At 46.7% G+C, this 25,353-nt stretch overlaps 1 protein-coding gene and 1 long non-coding RNA gene across 2 annotated transcripts in view; one reads left to right on the top strand and one right to left on the bottom strand.

Annotated features, from left to right (window-relative positions):
• Positions 1-14,929, bottom strand: part of LOC138569992 (uncharacterized) — an 84,455-nt gene extending 69,526 nt beyond the window's left edge. The window contains exons 1-2 of the long non-coding RNA XR_011303367.1: positions 14,809-14,929; positions 2,309-2,381 (exon numbers count right to left, since the gene is read on the bottom strand). This is a non-coding gene — a long non-coding RNA (uncharacterized lncRNA). The remainder of the gene's footprint in view (positions 1-2,308; positions 2,382-14,808) is intronic.
• A 28-nt stretch (positions 14,930-14,957) lies between these two features.
• The window catches only part of LOC138569989 (spindlin-W-like), a 125,407-nt gene continuing 115,011 nt past the window's right edge, over positions 14,958-25,353 (top strand). The window contains exon 1 of the mRNA XM_069648494.1: positions 14,958-15,048. The gene's annotated coding sequence lies outside the window, so the exon portion shown is untranslated. The remainder of the gene's footprint in view (positions 15,049-25,353) is intronic.

The following is a 25,353-nucleotide window of genomic DNA, read 5'->3' as shown; positions in this document are numbered from 1 at the left end:
CAGGAACTGGATCCAATAGCAATGGCCATGTCCTGGCCACCTGGCTGACAGATCTCCGGGATTTAGCCAGGGTGACACCTTCAGGTTTCTCACAGCGGGTAAACAGGCATAGGGTGCAAGCTTTAATCGGCCACTGATTGACTACTGTATGTTTTTTTATGTTGAAGGGAAAGTGTGAAAGGGAATTGTATCTGGGCAATCACAAACAACGGAGGCTCTGCCAAAACTAGGGTGAGTTGGCAGTTAGTTGACAAGTTGTCCCACTGACCTTGATCATAACCCTGGGGAGTGGCTTCCTCTGAGGATTTGACAGCTGAGAACTAGATCTGCCTCCCATCACAGTCTTCAGCTATAACCCAAACAGACTCGTTTTTGGGACACTGAGAATGCTAGGATCCCTCGCTGATTATTTCAATGTGTCCCTCTTCAGCACACGAGTGAAGCGGCTACATCCCCGATGCATAGCCCCCCAACCACTCACAAAAATACTAGAGCAGTGTCTTCCGATTCTAGACTAGGTCTCTTAAGTACAGGCAAGTCCCAGTTTGGTCCAGAACCTTGCTACGTCCCATCTCATCAAGCTCTACCCCATGAGGCAGATGGGCGGCTGTAAACCCAGTCTGCCGCAGGGCGTCCCTCTGTATATGGTGGGTGATAGGGCACCGCCCAGCTCAGGGAAACCTTCCAGAAGCTACCCTGTACTGGTGTAGCAGCAACGTCCTATTTAAATGAAAAGTTCCAAGCTGCTGTGTAGGAGCGGAGAGCTTATCACTTAAATAGTGCGCCACTGCCACACCAGCATGGGCAGTCTTTCAAAGGCTGTCCCATTCTGGTGTAGCAGCAGTGCCCTATTTAAATGAAAAAAGTCCCACTCCCGTGCTGGAGCACCCAGAAGAAGGGAAACATTTTTTATGAGGAGCAAATCGTAATATATTTTTCAGTTTTTCAGGGGAGGGATGCAGGGGCCACAGCTCTTCCATTGTTTAGAATGGTAGGTATGTGCAGTGCATGTATCATACAAATCAGAGCAGGCATATTAACCCTTTGTGCAATCCAATTGGGAATGGGAAATTCGGACACGTGAGATACAAGTATATCTCTGCAACAGAGACATTAACCGCCCTGGCTATATTACAGGGACTCAAACTTACTTTTATCTCTTATTTGATTTATTTTTTTATTTGACTTTTTATTTTAGTAGAATTATTTCAGTACTGATTACATTTGAATTTTTATGTTTTGGCTCCATGGGGTGGTGGTTTAGTTCCCCTCTGCATGCAAGTCAAAATGAATGCCCTAAATGATGACTACGAGATAAGGTGTCAGGTTCAGTCCTTACCTCTTTGCTTCTTGACTTCTTTGCTGGGAAGAGGTAAGGCCTGTCCTTTCAGGTAGCCACCATGCAACCCGATTACAGGATATCAGGTAAGCACTATGGCTACCCAGAGAGCCAGGTCCCAGGGAGAAAAAAAAACCTTGAGGGGGGGGGGGGTGTGGGAGGAAAAAACAAGGTGCTGAGAAGACGCTCCATGGAAGTTTGTTATTCCGGGAATTTGTCTTTACAGGAACCACGAGGTCGCAAGGCAAACTAGCGTTCCGCAATACAAATCAATTGCAATGCGAGAAGCCTTCTGAATTACCTCTACTTATTTCCGGGTATCAGATGTTGCAGAGCACGTGAACGAGATGATGTCACCGCGTGGCAAGAGCATCTGGGCGCCATCTTGGATTGGGACGCAATTTCAAAGCGTTTCCAAAATGAAACCTGATCAGATAAGCACCAAGTAGGCGAAAGCATGACATAAGGGTTGGCAGAGACAGATATAGAATCTGGCTTTTGTTTGGCTGAACGGTTTTTTGTCTTGGTTATCTGCAGTTAAACGGTTTTGCAGTATTCAAATTACCAAACGTTTTTTTAGGATCAGACAGCAGGCGACCACTGCCAAACAAAGTTGGACATTGCTGACTTCGCCAGCGTCCAAACCAACCACGGTTGCCTATCCCCAAGTCAATCATTGCCAACCATGGCCCATCATAGCTAACCATTGCCAAGCATCACCGACTATAGCCATCTGTTGAGCCAGTAAGACTGTTCTGTGGGTTGAGTCCCCACTACAGAGATCTGAGGATCACCTCTAGACTGCACCTTTTATACTTTCACAGTCTATCAAAGACCTTGAAATTATATGAGGTTAATGGTCAAGGTGTACTATTGAAGTGGCAAGAGCACATTTAGTTTATGGAGGGTGTTTTGTCAAAGATTGTGTGAGAGAGACAGGTAGAGAGAGAGATAAAGACAAACACTTACCATTCCAGCACCCAATATGGCATCCTGAAAATCATCATGGAAGGGATAAACACGTTCTAAATATAATCCCCACCTGTGGAACACAAACAATCACTAGGACACACTTGAATGGCTTTAATATGCATGCGAATTAATCTGTTTTTACATGCTGCCTGCGCCTGCTGTATGCATCTCCTTAACAAATGTATGATATACACAGCCTATAAGATAGCTAGACTGGTAATATTGCTGTGGAGAGGATTAATACTCTTGCTACCGTGATCTCCATATGAGCACGAGTAGGTACAATTTTTATTTTATTTATTTCAAATATTTTCAAGGTGAAACATATTCTAATGAGGCCTCACAGCGTTGACAACATTGGCAGCTTCCACGGCCGCAAGGTTGATGATTTAGGAACAGTTCCAATTTCTAAGAGTATCATCTGGTATGGCAGACTTTGCTAAACCAGGGGATTACACCAAGAACTGCACTAGAAGCAGCGAGCATGCTTTAACAAGCTTGGGACAGTGGTCTTTGAAAGGGAAAGCTATATTAATCCTACTCACTGACAAGTAATCCTGCAGGGCTTCTGTATTGATTTGCACAAAAGAGGAATACATCAGTACAGTACTCCACTCATGCACATCTTCTGAACTAAGGACGTGAGACCAAAGGACATGCAGGAGAGAAGAGGTGGCACTTGCAGCAGCACAACATCTCACTTATCTCCTGACTCAGGGTCTGAGCCCAGGCCATTGTAAAAGGGAGGCAACATAATGCGTGCCTGCTGCACCCATGCAACAAAGCAGTATCCCACTTGTGTTCGGAATTGAGGGCTTCTTACCTGCAGATGCTGTAAGGGGTGAGAAGCACAACATGTATGCCTACTGTGTTGATGTTTCTGCACAGCATACTGTGTTGCCCGCATCGCTCTGACCCACGCCACAAGGGCACGCCGCTCGTGGTCGAGGAGGCATGCGAGGGTGTCGCAGGGCACTGCACAGAAAAGCACAGAGCGGCAGGCAGAGAGGTTGCTCCCATGGGGCTCTCCTGCTTTTGGAGCGAACTACACTATGCACACTAGCCAGGTGTGATAGCAGCATAGGTACTTTATGAAGAATAATACTGTATCTTGTTAACAATAACAAGACTATGGGCCTCATTACGGGTCTGGCGGTAACCCTGCCGGTAAAACCGGTGGATTGCCGCCAGACCCGACAAAAATTACCAGTACCGTTAATAACGGTTTTGTTGCTTCCGTGCAACTCTACGGGCGGGGCGGCACCTGCCCGCAGAGTCATACTGTGCCGGTCCGGTAACAACACTGCCGGTAGGCTTACCGGCACCGCTGTTACCGGCCCGGCACGGTCGTAAGTCAATAGTATGTGCAGAAATACTCATTTCTACACATACTTTTTTTGCCATCTCCACTGCTGGTGCAGGTGAGTGCCTCCTGAGCCCTGCCATCGTGTGAAATTGCGGCCAAATCCTGAAGAAATCGTCCGTGTAGGCCCCTTCCCTCGCCAGTATCCCGCTTCCTGATTCCTTCTCCCAGCCCTCCCCTGTGCCCGCCCACCTCCTCTGATTGGCCATTGTGTGTTAGGCCCTCGAGCCTAGCTTCGGCTGCACAGGCCTGCCCCTTCTTTGCCATCTCCACTGCTGGTGCAGGTGAGTGCCTCCTGAGCCCTGCCATCGTGTGAAATTGCGGCCAAATCCTGAAGAAATCGTCCGTGTAGGCCCCTTCCCTCGCCAGTATCCCGCTTCCTGATTCCTTCTCCCAGCCCTCCCCTGTCCGTGCCCGCTCCCTGCTTCCTGGTCCCTCCAACTCCCACCTCTTGTCCCGCCCCCCGTGCACCGATTGGTCCCTGCACCATCCTACCTTGGCCATTAACGACCCTCCCAGGGCAGCCCTCTGCCCGAGCAGCCCCCTAGGCTAAGGACCACGAGGCAAAGGACGGCTCCTACGGTGGCGGCTCCAGATCGTATCTGCAGGTATCCGCAGGAGAAGCAAGAAGCCAACAATAAGTAAGTGTGGCAAGGAAGGGGACAGAAGCAATTACTTTCCGCCATACTACCCTACCACTGATATAACAAGGCACCAACAGTGAAAGTCGAATCTAGAATTGCTTTGAAACTGCGCCCAATAGCATCTCTGAGAAAAGTTGAATCAGATGTGTAAATGATTGCATTTTGAAGTTGCGCCCAATAGCCTCTCTGAGAAAAGTTGAATTAGAAGTGTGCCCAAATGCATTCAGAAACTGCGCCCAATAGCCTCTCTGAGAAAAGTTGAATCTGATGTGTAAATGATTGCATTTTGAAGTTGCGCCCAATAGCCTCTCTGAGGAAAGTTGAATTAGAAGTGTTCCCAATTGCATTCAGAAACTGCGCCCAATAGCCTCTCTGAGAAAAGTTGAATCTGATGTGTAAATGATTGCTTTTTTGAAGTTGCGCCCAATAGCCTCCCTGAGAAAAGTTGAATCTGATGTGTAAATGATTGCTTTTTGAAGCTGCGCCCAATAGCCTCCCTGAGAAAAGTTGAATTAGAAGTGTTCCCAATTGCATTCAGAAACTGCGCCCAATAGCCTCTCTGAGAATAGTTGAATCTGATGTGTAAATGATTGCATTTAGAAGTTGCGCCCAATAGCCTCTCTGAGAATTGCCGAATTTGGAAGCGTACACGATTGCTTTTAGAAGTTACGCCCAATAGCCTCTCTAAGAAAGTTGAATTAGAAGTGTCATAATTGCACCTAGACATTTTCCCAATTGCATTTGAAGCTGCGCCCAATAACCTCTCTGAGAAAAGTTGAATCTGATGTGCACATGATTGCATTTTGAAGTCGCGCCCAATAGCCTCCCTGGGAAAAGTTGTATTAGAAGTATACACAATTGCATTTAGAAGTTGCGCCCAAATAGCCTGTTTGAAAAAACTCAACTATAAATGTCCTAACTGCATCTACAAGTGCATTTAAGATCTGCGCCCAATAGCCTCTCTGAGAGAGTTGAACTTGGAAGTGTACATAATTGCATTTAGTAGTTGCGTCCAATAGCCTGTCTGAAAAAGGTGAATTATATGTATCCCTAACTGCATCTACAAGTGTTCCCAATCGCATCTTGAAGCTGCGCACAACAACCTCTCTAAGAAAAGTTCAACTTAGAAGTGTACATGATTTCATTTAGAAGTTGCGCACAACAACCTCTCTAAGAAAAGTTGAATCTAGAAGTGTACTAAACTGCATTTAGAAACTGCGCCCAATAGCCTCTCTGAGAAAACTTAAATCTAGAAGTGTACATGATTGCTTTTAGAAGTTGCGCCCAATAACCTCTCTAAGAAAAGTTGTATTAGAAGGTCCTAACTGCACCTAGATGTTTCTCGCAATCGTATCTTGAAACTGCGCCCAATAGCCTCTCTGAGAAAAGTTGAATTAGAAGTGTTCCTAATTGCACCCTGAAGTTTCTCCCAATCGCATTTAAAAGTTGTACCCAATAGCCTCTCTGGGAAAAGTTGAATTAGAAGTGTTCCTAACTGCATCTAGAAGTGTTCCAAACTGCATTTATAAACTGTGCCCATTAGCCTCTATGATAAGTGGAAATTAGAAGTCTACTTGACTGCACTTAGAAGTTACGCCCAATAGCCTGAAAGCTGAATTTGAAGTAATCCCAATTACATCTAGAAGCTGCTCCCAACAGCTCTCTAAGAAAAGTTGCATTAGAAGTATTCCCAATTGTATCCAGAAAGCACCAAATAAGTCGACCAGTTGAACCCGAAAGTCTCCCAAAAAAGCGTTAATCATCAACCCTTGAACTACAATCAGAAACCCTCCTAAATCAACCCAAAGCTCGCACCAATTATGAGTGCTGTCAGAAACGACTCCCGTGGACCACCTCCATTCCCCGATCCGCCTTCCCTCCCGCCCCCCCCTTCCCATATCAGCCCACCGTCGTCCGCAATCCTTGCCACCACCCTCTCCAAACACCAAGCCAAGGGTGCACGATGGCGAGCAACCCACCCTAAGACCACACATCCCATAAACCCCACCGCCGACCTGCCAGCAGTGCCCACTGTGCCCACTCCCGCCCTCCTTACTATCATATCTAGCACACCCGACCCTCCATTCGCCCAACCCCCTCCTTGCCCCCATACCCCTACCACTTTCACCGGCCGACCGCACCATTTCCCATCCCTAAAAACTGCACGCCTTGCACTAGCAAGAACCGAAGCCGCTTCCCTCTCCCCCTCTGACCCCCCTACCCTCTCTCACACACCAGTTACAGCAAAGAAACTAAAGAGGAAACGTTCCTGGTCACCCTCAACCTCTCAGCTCTCGTCGCCTCCCCTATCTCGACCCTGCACCTCTCTCCCACACTCTCCTCCTTCCCCCGTGGCCTCTCCTTTCCTGAAACCCCTCTCCCTCGATTTCTCCTCGACTGCAACTGAAACTCCCAAACGCCCACTCCCCTTCCTCAAATCCCCCACCCCGAACCCGATCAACCTATCACAAGCAACCACCCAACCACGCCCGAAGCCTAAATACTTCTTTACTCGCCCACTTTTCCCTAGCATCACCAACCTTAACCCCCTCCCTCCAGCCTCTCCGCCCCCCCCACCCAAGCACCAAACCCAACCCTGCAGATGTAAACTGTATCCTCTTTAACGCGCGTTCTGTAGCTAAAAACAGACACTGCATCTTTGACTTCCTCACCTCTGTCAAACCGGACCTAGTTTTCATCACTGAAACCTGGTTCTCTGATGACTTCGGCCCAATCGCTAATGAAGCCTTTCCACCCGACTATTGCCTCATCCCACTGAACCGTCCGTCCAGAGGAGGGGGGGGATAGCATTCGTCTTCAAATCTCACTTCCGTGCCACAATCATGGACAACCAAACCTCCATTCCATCCTGTGAATCGCTCCTCGTCAAACTATCCCTCTCCCCGTCGCTCTCACACAGCTTCCTAATTATCTACAGGCCTCCTGGCTACGATAGACATTTCGCAAACAACCTTTGTGACTCCATCGCCTCCCTCCAAATCAATCATCCCAATCTCACCCTCCTTGGAGACTTCAACATATGGCTCGACAACCCCACCAACCCTATGACCCACGCCCTGTTTGACGGTCTAGATGCAATTAACCTCCAACCCCACATAAACGGCCCGACTCACTTTAAAGGACACACTCTCGATGCCATAATTAGCTCCAATACCCTGATTCACCTAAAGCCCCCCACCCCTATCATCTGGTCCGATCATTTTATTCTCTCGTTCACCATCCACTCTCCCAGCCCCCTTCCCATACGCACATCTGAGCCTCTGAACCTACGCAAGTGCTGGAAAAAACTAAAAATCACCCCAGACCTAGCCGAGGCACTCCTCCAGTCTCGACCACCTACCTACCGTCCCCACAACCATCTAACGCCTGAAGCCTTTGACTCATGGCTCAATGCATCGCTGACACGACTCACTCCCCTGTGCAAACCATCATCACGCCTTGGCCCTTTTCCCAGATGGTTCACTCCTGAGTTAAAAACCACTAAACGGCATTACAAATACCTCGAACGCAATTGGCGGAAAGAGAAAACCCAAGAGAGCAAGACCACCTTGGCCCGACAATTGTATCAGTACAAGGCCGAAATCCGGAAAGCAAAAAAAGCCCACTACAACACCCGAATCCTAAACTCCAAAAACCCAAGCAAAGAACTCCACAAAATCATCTCAGAATTCACCAATCCAGCTTGTAACACAACCATCCCGACCCCGTCACAATCACTGTGTGATTCACTCTCCCTCCACTTTTACTAAAACTCTAAACACCAAATTGGCTCTCCTACAACCAACTGACACTCAGCCGCCCGCACCGGCCAGCCCCTCACCTGCGACCTCAACGCAACCAACGTTCGAATCCTTTAGTCCATTATCACCAGAGCAATTTCTCAAACTTCTATCTGCCCGCAAACCATTTGGATCGCCACTAGACCCTTGCCCAGCTAAAACTCTTAAAGGAATTTTTGCCTCTACCTGCGCAGGGGAGCACGCAAGATCTATCATAAACGACTCCCTCTCCTCCGGTATATTTCCCGAGACATTCAAAATGGTATACGTCAAACCTCTAATAAAAAAATCTTCGTTCGACCCTAACGACGTCAAAAACTACCGCCCAATCTCAAACACCAGGTTCCTTGCCAAACTCATTGACCGAACCGTCTACTCCCAACTAAATGCCTTTGTCGAATCCAATAACCTCCTAGACCCTGCTCAATCAGGTTTCAGATCACGTCACGGAACCGAAACCACCCTAACGTCGATCTGGGACGACCTCAAAATGACAGCAGACGCCGCAGGATGCGCAGCACTAATCCTCCTTGACCTATCCGCTGCCTTTGACACGATCAATCACTCAATCCTCCTAGACCGCCTCCACTCCCTAGGAATCCGTGGAACCGCTCTTAAATGGATAGCCTCTTTCCTCAAAGACAGGCACCAAATAACTACACTCTCCAGCTTTACCTCCCAAGCTCGACCAGTCGACACGGGAGTCCCTCAAGGAGCATGTCTATCTGCCCTGCTGTTCAATCTCTACCTGATCACCCTCCCGCCAATAATTCGCTCACACAACATCATATGTTACAACTACGCCGACGACACCCAACTAATCTTAAAATTCCTGAACTCGAAACCCAACTCCCGACCCGACCTGGCAGCCTGCCTCCTTAACATTGACCGCTGGATGACCCAAAGCCACCTCCTGCTAAACCCTGCCAAAACAGAAATCATGGTGTGCGGCAACTCCGATCTTCTTCCGCACCCTCTTCCCTGGCCACCCGCCATGGGCAACTCACCGACACCCTCCAACACAGTGAAAAATCTTGGTTGCACCCTAGACTCCGGCCTAACACTCTCGCGCCAAGTCAATAATGTCTCAAAGTCCTGCCACTACCACCTTAAAACCCTCAGGCGCTTCTTTCCATACCTCTCATTTCCGAACAGAGTCTCTGCCGTCCAATCAATCGTTATATCCAGACTGGACTACGGAAACCCCCTATACCTCGGAATCCATGCCTACCAGCTGAATAAACTCCAAAGAGCACAAAATGCGGCAGCCAAAATGCTGCTTGAGCTAGGTCCAAGAGACCACGTATCCCCAGCCCTCAAGACACTGCACTGGCTTCCAGTAGCCCGTAGGGTGGCTTTCAAAACCTTATGCCTCACCCATCGAGCACTGCATAAAACTGGACCTCAATATCTTCAAGAAAAACTAATACCATATCATCCCTCTCGCACCCCAAGATCAAGCTCAGCCGGCCTCCTAACTATTCCTAAAACAAACTCAATCAGGATAGGCGGAACATCATTCTCAGCCCAAGCTCCAACCCTGTGGAACTCGCTCCCACCCCACATCCGCCTAACTGAGGACTTAACGTCCTTCCGCAAACTACTGAAAACCTGGCTCTTCTCCTAAAACCAACCGGCTTCCAAACTAGCACCATCACACCGACCGATTGAGGGGAAGAGTGTCGAGGGCGGATGAGTGTCGAGGGCGGATGAGTGTCGAGGGCGGATGAGTGTCGAGGGCGGATGAGTGTCGAGGGCGGATGAGTGTCGAGGGCGGATGAGTGTCGAGGGCGGATGAGTGTCGAGGGCGGATGAGTGTCGGGAGCGGATGAGTGTCGGGAGCGGATGAGTGTCGGGAGCGGATGAGTGTCGGGAGCGGATGAGTGTCGGGAGCGGATGAGTGTCGGGAGCGGACGAGTGCTGAGGGCGGACGAGTGCTGAGGGCGAACGCGTGTTGAGGGCCCATGAGTGTTGAGGGCCCATGAGTATTGAGGGCGGATGAGTGTGGAGGGCGGCCGGATGTTGAGAGCGGCCTGGTGTGGAGGGCGGCCGGGTGTAGTGAGTGAAGACATGTGTGGAGAGAAGACGTGTGTGGAAAGAAGACGTGTGTGGAGAGAAGACGCGTTGTGGAGAGAAGACGCGTTGTGGCGAGAGGACGCGTTGTGGCGAGAGGACGCGTTGTGGCGAGAGGACGCGTTGTGGCGAGAGGACGCGTTGTGGCGAGAGGACGCGTTGTGGCGAGAGGACGCGTTGTGGCGAGAGGACGTGTTGTGGCGAGAGGACGTGTTGTGGCGAGAGGACGTGTTGTGGCGAGAGGACGTGTTGTGGCGAGAAGACGTGTTGTGGCGAGAAGACGTGTTGTGGCGAGAGGGCGTGTGTGGCGAAACGACATGTGTAGCGAGAGGACGTGTGTGGCGAGAAGACGGGTGGAGGGCCGACGAATGTGCAGAACGGACGAATCGCTTAACTGCATGAAGTCCATATTATACCTAGAATGCATGGATCCTTTAAAAGATCATACCTCATATCACACCCCACGCTTACTCTCTCCTTACACCACCACCCAACTAGAACACAGAGATACTATGACACCATTCGGTATAACTGTTCTCATATCAACATCTGACGCCGCTCACTCCACATCACTCTATGTAATCACTGCTGGTCTCGCACCCCCAGCCAGGCGTTCTCCTCAGGCCTTACGCTGCCACTCTCGGTCTGGATAATTCCTGCCAGATTCGAACACATACTCCTGACCTCTCAGCCACCACACCTACCGCTATGAAGCAGCTTCCACAGGAAATTTCGCACCAGCTGCACACATACCAGATGCGCACTCGCACCTATTGGACCCTCTCTTCTCCCTCTACTGACTAGAACTTCGGTTCCCAAGGGCGTTCAACCTACCAGCGCCTTCAGACCATACCAATGGTATATAAGGCGCTATGTAAGTGCAAAATAACATAACATAACATATCTCTCAGGCATATTACCTCCATGTTCCTCTTCCTTGTCCCAGGACCTACTTTTAAGGTATCAGCCTCTTTGACAGAAACCCTTCAGGTGTCGGCATATGAGGAGGGCCACACAGCTTGTAGATGTTTGACACAGCTTGCAGACTTAATTGCTGCTGTAAACACGTTACTGGTGCAATAAAAATGCTGAAGCCAGGTCTGCATTCAGCCACTTGATTTATAAGCACTCTGTGTTTGAAGTCCTGTTAAGCACAAGCATTGGCATAGCCAACAGTTTTGGCTTGTGTATAATATTAGGAACTTGCCGGGCACTGCTTAGATGCCCAGGTACCGCCACCATTTTGCACCTGCAACTACCAATGGGCAGTTAATACCACTATGACTGTGCCTGACAAGTGCCTTTGCCATGCCTACAAAAAAGGCCAAACTGTTCGCATTGCTAATGCTTGTTGTATCAGTGTGCTCCGTCTTGTCGATGTTCCTGTTTGTCGACACACCTTGTACCCACCAACTTTACTTATGTATTGCTGTTTGTGGTTGTTTTTATTAGTGCCTCTTTGATGGAAAATGTTATTCAAAAGGTTACATTTCTTGGTTTATGTAAGGAATCTGTGGCAGTATACGATGAGGATGTATCACTTTGTTGAAATTACTGTTCACGCTCTTTCTTGAATATAACATTTTGACAAAAAAAGTGTAGAACCTAATGGAGGAAGTCTTATGTGGTGTGTTAAAGCCCTTCAACCAGGAGGATGGGTAAAATGCACAAGGGTGGTTCATGAACTCATAGATGTGGCACCAGGGACTGTAAAGCTTCATATCTTGATCGGCTGGAGAATACCTGCACACAGTGGCGTACCGAGCGGGGGGTAGTGGGGCACGCTGCCACCCCACAGGCTCTTTTGAGAGCCTGACCGGGACGTCAGTGGGCCACCTCTCCTGTTCGGCACCTCAATGAGGGTGCCCAACGGGAAAGGTGTCCCCCTGGCAGGACAATGTGTGCCGAGTAATTCCTGCTCAGCACAGTAATTGTCCTGGCAGCAGGACACCTTACCCTTTCCGAAACCTCTGCCAGGACATTGTCCCAAGGAGCCCCAGGCAGCAGCAGAGGGGCTCGCAAGTTGCTCTGTGTCAACAGAGCATTTCAATGTGAACCATTAGGCACTGATGGGAGGGAGGGTGGATTATTAGCAGGGTCTTTTGTCCCTTTAGAAATGTGCATGGGAGGGAGTGATCCGGTGTGAGACGGTTGCATAAAGCTGCAGGCTTTATGAAATAATAACTATGGCTTTACCCAAGGGGTATTTGTTAGGCTCACATTAATCTGCATGATGCTATTGTGACTCTACATGCAGGATGGGGACAATAAAACCAAATCCATCCTCTTATTGCTCAACATATTTCTATAATGATGTATAGTTAAAGTTAATAATGAAAGGGTAGTTTATGTAATGTGCTTTGCTTCCAAGGCATTGCTATAAATAAAGTATTATTTAAGCACATGAAATGCAAAGGGAAACATTAATATCTATATAAACTAAAACTGTGAAGATGTGCTCAGTTGTTTAAATTGTTGTCCACATCCCGGTTTCACCATTTAACCAGTGTGTGATCTGGGCAGATCATGTAATCAGACCGTGTCTTATCTGCAGCTCTGTAAGTGATTCACTTCAAAGCTTTAATATATCATGCTGTTATTTTTTTTTAAAGCCTGACTTGCTCCGTACATAACAGTGCAATTTAGGTATTTAGCACCACAAAATTATCAGCCACTTGGTTTACTTATGACAACTTATTCTTAAGTCACTTGTATTGCGCCTCCAAGTATCAAAGACTGATGATGCTCCTTGCATGCGCTTTCTGTGAAGTAATGTCTGTTGGTGCAATCCATATGCAAATTAGGAGGAGATGTGCATGTATTTTGCCCCAGAGCGCCTGGACAGAGCTCTAATAGATGAGTTCCCTGCATCTATAATGATTCTGCCTTTTTTTTTTTGTTTTAAAATGCGAGGTGCCACTAGTAATGTTACCAAAAAAATAGCTTGGGGCAGGTGTGGGCGGTTTGTGGGCGCGAATGAGACAACCTGGAATTGCCCCCCACCACATCTTGCAATGTTGGATACTCCACTGGCAGGACAATATCGGGAGGCTTTTCATAAGATGTAACTGTCTTTTTATTACCACAAAGCGCAGTTCGACATTTCATGAACTGTAAGGAGTCATTAATGGCTTCATTCGAAGCCTTGTATTTTAATGACAAGTTAAAGTTTATGTAATGCCGAGCTTCGTTCCGTTGTGGGTATAGATTAATCACTGTTAAATCTGAGAGAAAGCTTTACATCAGCGGCTTCTTCAAATACAGCCTCGCGTTTTAATGCAAAGTTTTCCCTCACCGTGTTTTATCCATTGCAGCAATGGAGGCCGCTCGCGCAGTGCTCTGTTGCTTATGTCTGTGACAGCTCGGAAGAGGGGCCACTGCTCAGGCTTAATGCAGCCAATCAGCAATGATTGGAAGACCAGGGGATACCGGATCCGTATGGGATACCAAATATTACAGAACAGCGGCAGCCGAATCTGCCATGAAATTCCCTCGGCGTGTGCGGCGGCACGGCAATAAACCACTTCTGTTTGGGGGTGGGTGGAGCTGGGGATGAGGATACCAGCCAAGAAGACACACAAAGATCCTCCGTTGTTGCAACTAAAATCAAAATACAAAGATCCTCCGTTGTTGCAACTAAAATCAAAATAGGAAAAACAAACCCATCGGTTCCCCTCCCTTGCCGCGCTGTGAAACACCTGTGTATGATGAGCTCGATGTAAATAAAAATATCAAATATACCAGGCACTTTCTTTGCTGAGATAAATAAGCGCATTATAAATGCTCAATAAAAAATAAATACCTGCCCGTGCACGGCGTGGACCACTTCCTCCTAATCCTCTTCCTTAGCACTTAGACGAAGTCCAACGTGAAAACGTCACGACGACGTAACAAGTCTTATGCCTTAAGGCATTTCAGAAACTATCCGCAAACTTTAAAACAAACACAATGCTAGCGGGTCTGATAGGGACTTTAAATGTGTGATTGATAATGAAAGCAATACAAGACCGCCGTTTAGCCTTCTCTTGCACACATTGCAGAGGGGTAAATGAACAATCCCTCCCCGGGGAATGGCAAATCGCCCCCATGCAGGAGAAATACTGTTATGCTGGTAATTCGAACCCATATGCGTCTGTCTGCATAATACAAATATCCCATCTGCTGCACATAGCAAATCCTCCAGCCCCTTCCCCTCCTCCCCCTCCAGCGGAGGATAACCGTTCGCTGTAAGCCCCATTGGGACGGGAGGAACGCACTGTGCCCAGCCCCACGCCACAAAACACATCTCCCACGGGCAAATCGCACATCTGCATGTGCAAAGCCCAAAACAAACGGAATCCACCTGTACTTTGAGTAAATCTCAACTGATGCACATTACAAACCCCAAAATATACAGAAATACCCCCTCCCCAATATTGCCTCACCCCTTTGATGCACAAAACATAGCCTCAAAAAACACTGAAATAACTAAAAAAACAAAACTGAATCCAACTGTACTTTGAGTAAATCTCAACCGATACACATTACAAACCACCAAAATATACAGAAATACCCCCTTCCCAATATTGCCGCTCTGCATTAAAGTAACAATCAACAAGAGAGAACTTTACGACTTACCAGAAACCAAATAACCAACTATACAAAGTGTTCTTAGCAACAGAGGAATCGCTTGCCTGCAAAACAGAGGGCGAAGTGAACGCTTAAACCCACGTGATGAAGCGGACGTTGAAACCCACGTGATGCAGAGCAGCCCACGTGATGAAGTGGAGGCGAGCGTTGCTAGGGTCCGTTTCTCGAATGGGAACTAGAAAACTACCCTTTACGAAACGCGCATGTCCAGTTTCCAAGCAGCACCAGGTGAGTGCATGCGATTTAGCTCTTTTATTGAATTTTATATACTTTTAGCATCCATCAGCTTAGACGTTCTAACCCCATTGTTGTTATAGTGTTACTAGGAGCCCTTTTGCAACCTCTAGGAATGCACGTTGAAGCTGTAATTCCTTGTATTGTACTTATCACTTGTTGAAATTAAATATTGTAAGTACGTGATTTTCTAAACATCTGGTTTTGAAATTACACGGGGCAGCCTGTTGTTGGTATTATAGACACAATAGCTGCTCCGAAACTCATTTACGGTAGGGTTCAGGCTCTGCAATGCTCGCAGACGCAGTAACTGCTGTGCAGCTACTACACAGACCGTGCTCTGGTGTAAGTGACTACATATATAATAATACCTGCACAGGCTAATGCTCAAAGACGCAGTAACTTCTGTGTAGCTACTACACAAACCCTGCTCTGGTGTAAGTGACTATATATCCATATACACGCGCCAGCTAATGCTTGCAGAGACAGTAACTGCTGTACAGCTGCTACACAGACCCTGCTCTGGTGTAAGTGACTACATATATAATACCTGCACAGACTAATGCCCGCAGACGCAGTAACTGCTGTGCAGGTACTACACACACCCTGCTCTGGTGTAAGTGTCCACATATATAAGCCCACAGAGGCAGTAACCGCTGTGCAGCTACCCTGCTCTGGTGTAAGTGTCTGTCACAAAGTGTGTAGGGGTGATGGAGTTCTTTCTGTGAATTGTTTGGCGATTCTGTGGTGTAGGAGTGTTTTTTTTGCTTTGATGACTGTTGCTTTGTACAGTTTGAGTTGTCTTTGGTATTTTAGTTAGTCTTGTCTGGTGTATTGTTCTCTCCATTTTGTTTCCATTTTGCAGTTGTTTTTTTTGGGGTGTTTTTTCAGTTCTTCTGTGAACCATTTTGGTGCCAGTTTTTTTGGTGTTGCTTTGAATGTTTTAGCTGGTGCTAATTGGTTAATGGCCTTGGTGATCCAATTGTTGAGTGTGTCTTCTGTTGTATCTATGTTTGTATCGGTGGGATCTCTTTCACCTTTGTCGTGGTGGCTTGATAGCAAGGTGGCCTCGTCCGCTAGTTTTGTTGCAAAGTTGGGGTTGTAGGAAAATGGTTTGTAGATCAGTAGGAATACTATGTTGGATTGGTCGTTGAGTTCTATTTTGATTTTGAGGGATTCATAGTCTTCCGCATTGGTTGTGATGATTCGAGATGCTCAGGCGTGTTTTTTGTGTATAATTGCGATTCTACCTCCTCTTCGGTTTTCTCTGTTGGCGTGTATTAATTTATAATTGTCGTGTATTGCTTCGTTCGCGATGCCTTTATAGTTATCTGATAGCCAGGTTTCAGTAAGGAAGAGCACGTCTGTGCCTCCTTCGCTTAGGAGGTCATTGATTTCTGTTGAGTGGTTTGCCATGGATCTAATGTTGAGGAGGCTGCAGTGTAGTTTGCTGGATTTACCTTTTGTGTTGTTGTTAGTATTGTTCTGACCGGTGTGTTGGGTTTCCTTTCCAGGTGGGTTTTTCCCGGTTGAGTCTTTTGGGTGGGGTGGTTCTTTGTTGGTCAGTCTCTTTGTCGAGTAGACCGATAAGGTTTATAGTGGGGTTGGTTTGTTTCCGGGTGGTAAATAGGGTAGCTACCCCTCTGTTGTTCCAGCCTTGGTGATAAAGGGGGTGTAGAGTGAGTGTGATGGTTTACAATTTGTTTGTTCTGGTTGGGCTATTGTCCATGGTGGAGACCGGGTTGTTATGGTTTATTAGTTGTCATCCGTTTGTGTCCTGGTTGGGTCTGTATTCGTGAAGCTTGTTGGCTGTCGATTCGTTGTTGCTGTGCTGTTTTTGTTTACCACGTTGTCGTATGTGGACAGGTAGTGAGCATTGTAGTCTCTCTTTGCTCTGTTATTTGTATGTCTCCTTGGGCCATCTCAGATGTCTGTCAAGTTTTTTGGGGTTGTGGGATCATGCTGGTCCGTGCCTTCGTGAGTGGTTTGGGATTTCTTATTATTTCTGTTGTCTTTTCTGACTTCTTTGTCTTTCTTGTGACGAGGCATGATGCGTGGGTTGTGTTCCTTGGTGGGCGTCCTCTTTCGATTGGTGTTTTTCATGGTCTTTTGGGTTTAATCGTTGCTGTTTGTGGTTTCTTGTTGCTTGTATTTGGTAGGTTGTGGGTAGTTGAGACCTCGGTTGATGGGACTTTGTGGTTCCATTTGTTTATTGCTTCTTTCTTTTTTGGACCGTTTTTCTTTTTTTTTAATTTTTATCCTGGAGGTACTTTTCTTTATGGTTGTTGATTATTGGATTTTGTGCAAACATGAATAATGTGTGAAGGAGTGCATGTGAATACTGCCATATATTGGTGCAGTGATTTTGGGGAGAATTCTCATTTCTGTGCTAATTCCCTTCAACCTTAGAGACCCCAAGCTCTTTTGCTGGACTGTAGGACTTTTAAATTTTAACCCTGGAGTGAGTGAGACCCTTTTCCCACTGCCTCATGTGTTTTGACCTTTGGATTATGTGTTTACTGTTTTGGGAGTCTGACAAACTCCACGTGCATCTACATTTTGTATGGGGACACACAGCACCTTCAGTGCAGTGTCACTGAGAAATCCTTTAGATTTCTCATAAGGTTTAAAATACCTTTTCCTTGTGTAAACCACTATTCCCAAGAATAGTAAAGTGAAATTGACTTTACTTACCTTTTTCTCTTTGTGGGTCCAGCACACACTATCTTAAGTGGAGTGCTGGGGGGTTACCTAGTAGCTCCTTATCCCACATTCTCATGTAACATCTGTATGTTGCCCTCCCTACTTTTAAATGGCTAGTGGCAGTGGTTTAATTTTTCCTACCATTGTGCTTTTCTACAGCAGGCTGAACCCTCAGCTGCATTATAGCACCCAGGGGTGACCGTTTTATAAAAACTGCCCCTGTCTTCTTTTTTTGCAATTTTCTGTTTGTGAGGTCTTTCTTGGGTTTTACTCTGTGCATCGGACAGATTGGAGTCCTTTTGTTTGTCTTTCCTTTGGCGCACTTCAGCCCTGAGGCCCGCCTCTGTTTCCAGTGTGTCTGGAAGGACAGGATGTGAGTGAGGGTCCCGAAACTCCCCTGTCCTTTTGTCTCTAGGAATGCCTAAACGCAACCAGTCCTGAAAGGCTGGCTGGTTGGCTGTCCTTTCAGGACAGCGACCCTGATGTGTCATTGACAGCCTAGGCTGTGCATGAATGGGAGAAATCTGCTTAAAAGTGAGGGTTTTGGGACTAGAGGCAGAGTCGACCACTGGGAGAAACACCCGACGAAGAAACCGTGAACGAAGCTTGCTGCATCCTCTGGACCTTTGAGTTGCCTGGTGAAGCCCTGCTGCTGTGCTGAAACTCCCTTTTCAGACAGAGAAGCTTCGGAATGGATGACTTCTCCCCCTGGGTTAGTGGGATCAACTAACCCAGAGACGAACTCCACTGGACCATCTTCCCTGTCTGGCTGTACTTCTTCATTGCTGCAAGAACCAAGTGCCATGGGTCGAGTAATCCGTAGTCGAGTGAAACGTCTGAAATCCGGCTAGAAGCTCCAGGAGTCTCCTAAGGACCCTCCAGAAGCAGGACGACCAGAGCTAGAGTCCCCTCACCAGACCCAAGGAGTGAAGGAAGCCCAACCGGTACCAGATATCAGCAACAGTGCTGTTTACTAAGCGCTGAAACCAAAAAGAGCCCGTAGCTCCCAATGACCTCCGAAGTACCACCGCAGGAGCCCTACAGATGTACTCCCTCTTGTCCCCACAACTGAGGCTCAGGCACACAGGGTCTGTAATGCTGTAGCAGGACATGAGCCAGCTGGACCACTCTTCTTCAAACCAGTGGTACTGTTTAGACTTGGAGTACTTACCTCACTGTCTTGTAGCCTTGTTTTTCTCAGTTGGGAATTGCAGTGGCTTACTTTTAGAGTTGATTCCAACTGTTTTCACAGTTTGACCCTACGAGTGATTTTCTAACAAACTCTCTAACTTTGTGCAAGCCGTTTGATTCTAAGAAGTACCTCTGCTCCAAAGACTGTTTCAAATTGATTTTGGCTGTCCTGGCTCCCTGCAGACTCTTCTAGCCCACTGACTTTGATATGGTTTGTCCCTCATAGGTAGTAACTTGTTTTAGACTGTAACTGCTGGGAAAAGCTTATCTAGATTTCATTGGAAGATTTAGTTGTCCTCACATATACTGAGAACCTGTTTATTCATTTTTTAATTTTTTTTTAATTACTTGTGTATAATCACATTGTGATTTTTACAAGGAAGAACTATTCGTTGTGATTCTCTATAGACAGAAAGTTGCATGCGCGTGACGATCGTCAGATCACATATTCAGCGTGAGAGATTTTTTTGAAAGTGATGTCAAATAGTTTTGCTGCAGTATTAGTCCATTTGATGTTTTCTCCGGACAGTAATCTGTTCCACCAGACATCTTCCAAGATCGAGGAGTCCATCCCAAGGGGTGACAAGTAGGCTGCCCTTTCCAGATTCAGTGCTGGGCAGTGCATCAGCAAGTGTCTTAGATTTTCAGACTCGTCTGGTGTAGCACATAATCTGCAATCCTTAGACCCAGACTGAAGTCTGATGGAGAGAATTTTGCACGTAGGAAGTAGATTCAAGCGTGCTATTAAAAAGATCTTCATGAGGCCTTTGTCTGGGAATTTGATACAGTATGGCAATGGAACTTTGAGCTTGTTGAAGCTGGGCGGCAGATGCTTTGTTAATTTGTTCGCCTGGGCTTTATCAACTGTGTTGATCCAGTCCTGTAGTTCCATTTTATATTTTATTCTCTGGGAGTTCCTTACAAGGTCATCTTCGGTGCATGCCAATTCTTCTAATTTTGCTTGCTGTTTCTTGGCCCAGGTGTTTAGAATATTGGTGTGCCCGATGGTAAGCTCTGTTGCAATGATCTTGTAGATTGAGAGTGTCCGGAAGAAGAGTTTTTCTAAAGAGTTGCATAGCACTCTGTTCAATTGTTGATGGTAAAGACAACAGACCCAGGTCACGCCTGATGCTTGCGATTGAGACCGAGTTTGGAAGACCAAGGACTGATCTCCACAGTAGCCCTTCCAATTTAGACCAGATTGTGTCTGGCATGGTAAGTGTTGCCCCTATCCTATAAGTTATGCCTGGAACGACTTTGCCTTTGTAGAATTGGATAACTGGAACCAATGAGAATTTACCATATTGTTTGTCAATTGCTCTCATCTGAGCCGCAACGTTCCTAGATTTTTCCCACAAAGACTTCTGCATTGTTGACTCGTGCGCTGAGCTATCGATTGTTGCACCCAGGTATTTGAAATGGGTGACCACTTCGATCTTGGTGTTTTCCAGATACCATCCTCTGTTGCGTCTACTATTCGAATGACCTTTTTCGAGGATCATGATTTTGGTTTTTAGTTTAATTTCTAGGTTGTTTGTACCCATGTACTGCACCAGGTTTGTGAGTTGTCGCTGTAAGCCAACTTCAGTCTGGTCTAACAAGATAAGATCATCAGCGTAAAGTAAACCGTACACATTGGTGTTTCCTGTTTTTGGAGGGAAAGCTCGAATTGATTTTTCTGTATCCTTGAAGTCGCCCAAGAAGCTGATGAAGAGGGCCGGGGCTAACGGGCAGCCCTGTTTAACCCCGCGCTCTGATGGAATCTCTTTTGACAACAGGCCTTGGTGGTTCAGTCGCACCCGACGTTTAGTTGCGGTATGAAGTGCCATAATTGGGTCTAATATTTCGCTCAGACCAAAGAATACGCCTGTCCACTCTGTCAAAGGCCTATCAAATGCCTATGAAAGGTCTATGAAGGCTAGAAACACTGTTGGGGGGGGCCCCCTGCTTGACTTTAGATTTAGATTCAACATCAGGATGTTTACAGATGTTCCACCCTTTTTTAAGAAGCCTATCTGGAATGGATCATTTGCTGGCGATGATTTTACCCAGGATTGGAAATGCTTGAGTAGTAGTGTTGCAAAGATTTTTCCAATGATGTCCAATAATGCTATTGGCCGATAGTTCATTGGCTCTTCTCTGTTGCCACGTTTGACCAGTGGGACTATTACTGAATGGGACCAAGAAATCGGGATTGCTTTTTATGAACTGCAGTGCTGGAATAAGATACTGATAAATATTGTCCATTCGTCCAGGTTTTGCTTGAGGTCAATGTTGGAAAGACCATCTGGACCTGGGGCTCTGGAGGATTTTAGACGTTTAATAACGTCCCTGATGTCATCCTCTGCGGCTAAGTTGATACACGGACTGCTGCTCTTGTGTGTTGGTGGTGGAGTCTGAGCCAGGGGGGCTGTGAATAACTTTTCAAAAAAGTTAATCAGTGACCGATTTGGCCAATTGGTTTTCTTGCGTCTTGCCTGTATTCTTGATGAGTTCCCAAAAGTCACTAGATTTTTTGGTGCTTAGTGTTATCAACATGATCTCTGCGTCATTTTGATACATTGAACATCTATGGTTGTGTAGCCATGATTTGTAGCTGTTTACTTCAAGTTGCCATTTTAGCCAAGAGGGTTCAGAATTCTCGATTTTTGCTTTTCTTTTTCGCTTGCCTCAGGCGCTTTCTTCTTTCCACCAGAGTTCGATCATACTCATGTTTATGCTTTCTACCTGTTGCTTTGCTTCCCTTTGGTTCCACCTTGTATTTTAATAGAAAAGGGAGGTAGTCTGGTCCTTCTATTTCTTTCGGTTTGTTTATGATGTTTCTTTCATATTTGTCTTTGATGGTCCTGATGTTGGCAGCGGTCAGGCGAAGTCTGGTTTGCTGGTTGTTTGACTCCATTGATGGAAGAAATAGTTTGCCCTCGGGATGTGCCGACGTCCACGTCATAGAGCAGGTTATGATTGCTTTCTGTGGTCCGGGTTACTTCAAAAGATTCAATAAGTTACAGTAGGCTATCTAATACAAAAAGATAGTCAAGATTTGCCTTGGAGTTTTCGCGCTCCCACGTTGGGATGATCTTTTCCCAGGGTTTCAGCCATGCCACGTTTTGGAAGTTCCGTGAGTTCATCAAGGACATCCATGCGGTTCCTCTTTCTTCCGTCGAGAATTTATGATTAGATTTAAGCAGATCGGTGTTTCCCGGATTACATTTTGCATTCAGATCTCCACAAATGAATATATGAGTTGTGTTCTGATCCATTCGTATCTTGTCAATGGCGTCTGCTACATGGTTGCAGAAGATTGTAGTTGAAGTTTTATGGGGATTCCAATAGATTTATGATGGCCAATTGGGACGTAGCGAACTGGAATGATGGTCTGTTTTGTCGGATCCTTGTGTGACAAGCCTTGATGAAGCCTTCACCGGAATGTCATTGCTGTTGGAAGAGAAGCACCTTTCTGAATGAACCATGTAAGGTCTTGGGTGATGGGACGGAATCCTTTCTGCCATGTCTATTATTGTAGAGGTCTTGGGTTTTGGAGATGTAATGGGTTTTATGGGCCCACCCTTCATCTTGACGTCCTTTTCGTGATTCGGTCTGAGGGTTTCCAAGTTCCGTTAATAACTAGCCAGCTTGCTTAAGATCGTTGTAGGCTTCCACAGGGATTACTAGCAGGGCCCGAGATTTTATGTGGAGAAATGCCTTCGCTTGATTGAGCCCTACCATAGGGATTAAAAAGCGAAGTCTTTTTTTAGTCTCGTTTTTAGTGATCTCAAAGACTCGATTTTGTTCAGTTTTTTCAGCACCGTTTTTCTGTTTAGTATCATGCAGGCAGATCTGCTTGATACTTGTTCTAGTTTGAAGACTCCTGTCCCCCTAGGGTTTTTTTCAGTGCTAATAGAGTGGTCTGTATGCTGTTTGTCCTTCATCTGGCAGGTTATGCCGCAGCCTTTTGGATGGCATTTCGTCGTAAGTGGAGGGACTGCCTATACATGGCGATTCTTCTTCGTGGATCGATGTCCTCTGGGCGTGTTTTTTTTCTTGATAATTTTCTGTCACTTTCTGGTAGGGTGACCCCGACAAGCAGCTGAGTTTTTTTTTTTTTTCACAGCTGGGGACACCTGAGTCTCTGTGTGAGTGTCGTTGCTGATGGCCATGGTTGTCTTCAGGCTATTCTGAGCCTGGGATCTAGTAGAAGATTCATCCGAGTGTAAATGTTGCGATAAGTCCACCAGGCTACTTGATGCCTGAAATTCAGCCAGTGATCGAAGTGATTTACTGAGGTCAATAAACACTGGTGCCTCTTCTGGTTTGGTTACTTGCTGTGTTTTTTTTTTTTTTTTGGGCAATATTGATTCCTCTGTCATCCTGTTTGGACCTGCAGGCTTTACTTTAGCGGTGGCTGTTTGCTTTGCGCCTGCCTGCTGTAAGACTAGGTTTTGTTTCTTTACGTGACTAGACCCTGCATTCTTTTTCGTGGGGCTAGTGGATGTTGTAATGACCTTGCGCTGTTGGTGACTAATTTGTTAAAGATTGGAGTCAGGCTGCCTTGGGTAATAGTTTCATCAGTGTGGGAAGCCTTCTCTGATTTCATTGTTTGGACTTGAATAGTTTGAATGGCGTCGCTCTGTTTTAGTTCTAAGCCAGCCAGCTTTGCTTCCCAATTGGCCTAGACGATGCCCTGTTTTGCTTCTGCTTCCGTTATGTACCCCTCCATAAAGATGAGTTTAGACTGGATTGTTGCTAGGATCGATGTTTTGTCTTTTGTGGCATCGTTAATAGCTTCATATAATTTACAGAAGGGTGTCAGAGCTATGGTGATAGCTGACATGTTTGTTGTCATGTCAGGCTTCTTTTTGGGTGACCCTTTATGGGGATCACCTGAAAGGTCCCTATAACGTCTGTTTTTCACTAAAGCATGGTCCATTGTTGAATCGGGAAAGACCGATGAAGTTTCCACTGGGGGTGCCTTCTGTTGAACTGCCTTTGATCTTGTTGGCGTCAAGGGATGTTCGTTGCTGCTTGAGCTCACATTGGCTGGATGGCGTGTCAATGATTTGCTGCCACAGTGGTCTTTGTAAATGGATGTTTGCCCACGGTTGGGGGCTCATTAAATGCCCTGCAATGATCTCTTGACGTTGCTGTTCCACGATTTGTTGTATTGGAGTGGCCATTGGTTTGCTGATTTGCTCTCTGAGAGACTGTGTTACTTCTTCGATAGCTTCAACATATGTGGTATCAGAAGACAATGTTGACATTTTTGGCTCGATAAACTGATCTTGAGTTTCTGGTTGCATGAGCTTGGGTATCTGTTCAGGACCTGGCGAGACACTTGCTGGCAAGACGCATGGCGTTGTGTTGGATGGTTGGATAGGAACTGTTGTGGGAGGCGTAATGTTTGAATTGTCTGTTTTTCTTAGCTTTGGTGCTGGGAATGTTTTTTCCAGGACCTCCAATATGTCTGCATCTGAGAGTTCAGACTCAACGTTTAGTTTACGTTTACATTGTTGTTTTTTAAAGAGGTTGAAGAGAGCACTCGAAATCGATGCGTTTGAGAGGGCTTGTTTCCCTATGTTGTTTTTCTTGCCTGAATTCTGATTGTGTTTTCTGCCGTCTACTGGTATAGAGTTTTTTCCCTTTGGTTTTACTGCCAGTGTTGGCTCTTAATAGTTGGTTTTCACTGGCCTTTCCCCCTTTTGTTTTTCCGGTTTTGTTTTTATTACAAGTTATTTTCCTTGGCCATGGAAGGGAGGAGTGTCCATTTTGTGGTAAGGTCTCTTGAGCCGGACTTGAAGGGTCACCAGATTCCGTGATGACAGTGTTCTTTAGGGTAGCTTGAGGAGGCGGGGTGGCCAATGTAGGGCCAGCGCTGTCCTGTGGTAAGTCGTTGATAGGAGGCTGTGGACCCCCCCCCTGCGCTGGTGATGCCGTCCAAGGGGGGCAGTCCGCCAACAGGTAGGGGTTTGGCGTGTATTCTAGCCGTTGCCTGGAATATTGTTGGGGCGGGCCGTTCTGAACTGTCAGAACTGTGGCCAGGATCGTGTCGGCTGTTAATGTCATTTATGTTTCCATTTTCAGTGGGTTTGAGCATTGGCCACCTGACTGTGTCTGTGCAGCCTGTGGTGTCAAGCTGGGCGTCCTCTGACGGCCGCGGCTGTAATCCCTCTCGCCGAAGCGGGACTCCGACCCTGGCTACACCCAGACACAGACGCAGCCGCTGCAATGAACGCGGCTGCTGCAGAGATGGATAGCGTGCACGAGAGTTCACCAATTTGCAGTAAGTTCCCTAGATGTTTGGCCGGCTCCCTGGTTGAACCGGGACCGTCTCCAGCTGCCGTAGACATTTGGATGTGGCCAAATCCTTCCTGGGGGCAAAAGTTGCTGGGATGCATGTGATTTTCGAGC

The sequence above is a fragment of the Ambystoma mexicanum genome, chromosome 1p (assembly GCF_040938575.1).
Source record: "Ambystoma mexicanum isolate Mex_15411 chromosome 1p, UKY_AmexF1_1, whole genome shotgun sequence".
Taxonomy (NCBI): domain Eukaryota; kingdom Metazoa; phylum Chordata; class Amphibia; order Caudata; family Ambystomatidae; genus Ambystoma; species Ambystoma mexicanum.
This window is presented reverse-complemented; position numbering and strand designations above follow the sequence as displayed.